Source organism: Octopus bimaculoides, chromosome 20, assembly GCF_001194135.2.
Source record: "Octopus bimaculoides isolate UCB-OBI-ISO-001 chromosome 20, ASM119413v2, whole genome shotgun sequence".
Classification (NCBI taxonomy): Eukaryota; Metazoa; Mollusca; class Cephalopoda; order Octopoda; family Octopodidae; genus Octopus; species Octopus bimaculoides.
This window is the reverse complement of record NC_069000.1, coordinates 16,042,744-16,043,542: the sequence shown is the minus strand read 5'-3', so window position 1 is coordinate 16,043,542 and position 799 is coordinate 16,042,744. Positions and strand designations below refer to the sequence as shown.

Here is a 799-nt window from a genome sequence, read left to right as displayed (position 1 = left end):
ACATAGAGAACATTCTTCTTCATCAGCTACCCCCGTTTTAACACCGGCCTCTCTGAAGGAGACTACGGTAGCGGTACTGGAAATTAATAATTATCGCCAAGTCAACTTGGCAGTCCCAAAATTAGGACGAAAGCTGCCGTGAATTAGCTCCAAGAAGCCATCGCCTCTAGCTAGCTATGTGACACATGAAACCTGTGTCCATTAAGCTTCCCCTTGCTGGCTTGGCATCTGCAGACTAGACTAGTTTCAGGGTGTTGCCCCTTGTCAATGCCCCTTGTTAATGGACACAGACTTCATGTGTCACATAGCTAGCTAGAAGCGATGGCTTCTTGGAGCTAATTCACGGCAGCTTTCATCCTAATTTTGGGACTGCCAAGTTGACTTGGTGATAATTATTAATTTCCAGTACTGCTGCCGTAGTCTCCTTCAGAGAGACTTAGAAATATTAATAACTCTATTTCTGAAAACCAATGGATAGATTCCACTGAAATTAGATAAATGAACCTTCATACAGACAGTCAGTAGCGCCGCCTGGCTGGCATGGCTGCTCTGCATTGACAAGGGGCAACACCCTGAAATTAGTCTAGTCTGCAGATGCCAAGCCAGCAAGGGGAAGCTGCTGACCTCCCCTGTTCGAAGGTTTTAATGGACACAGGTTTCATGTGCCACATAGCTAGCTAGAGGCGATGGCTTCTTGGAGCTAATTCACGGCAGCTTTCGTCCTAATTTTGGGACTGCCAAGTTGACTTGGTGATAATTATTAATTTCCAGTACTGCTGCCGTAGTCTCCTTCAGAGAG

General features: G+C 45.9%; 1 protein-coding gene across 2 annotated transcripts in view; it reads left to right on the top strand.

The window, feature by feature from the left end:
* The window catches only part of LOC128250265 (uncharacterized), a 119,166-nt gene that overhangs the window by 101,656 nt on the left and 16,711 nt on the right, over positions 1-799 (top strand). The window lies entirely within an intron of this gene.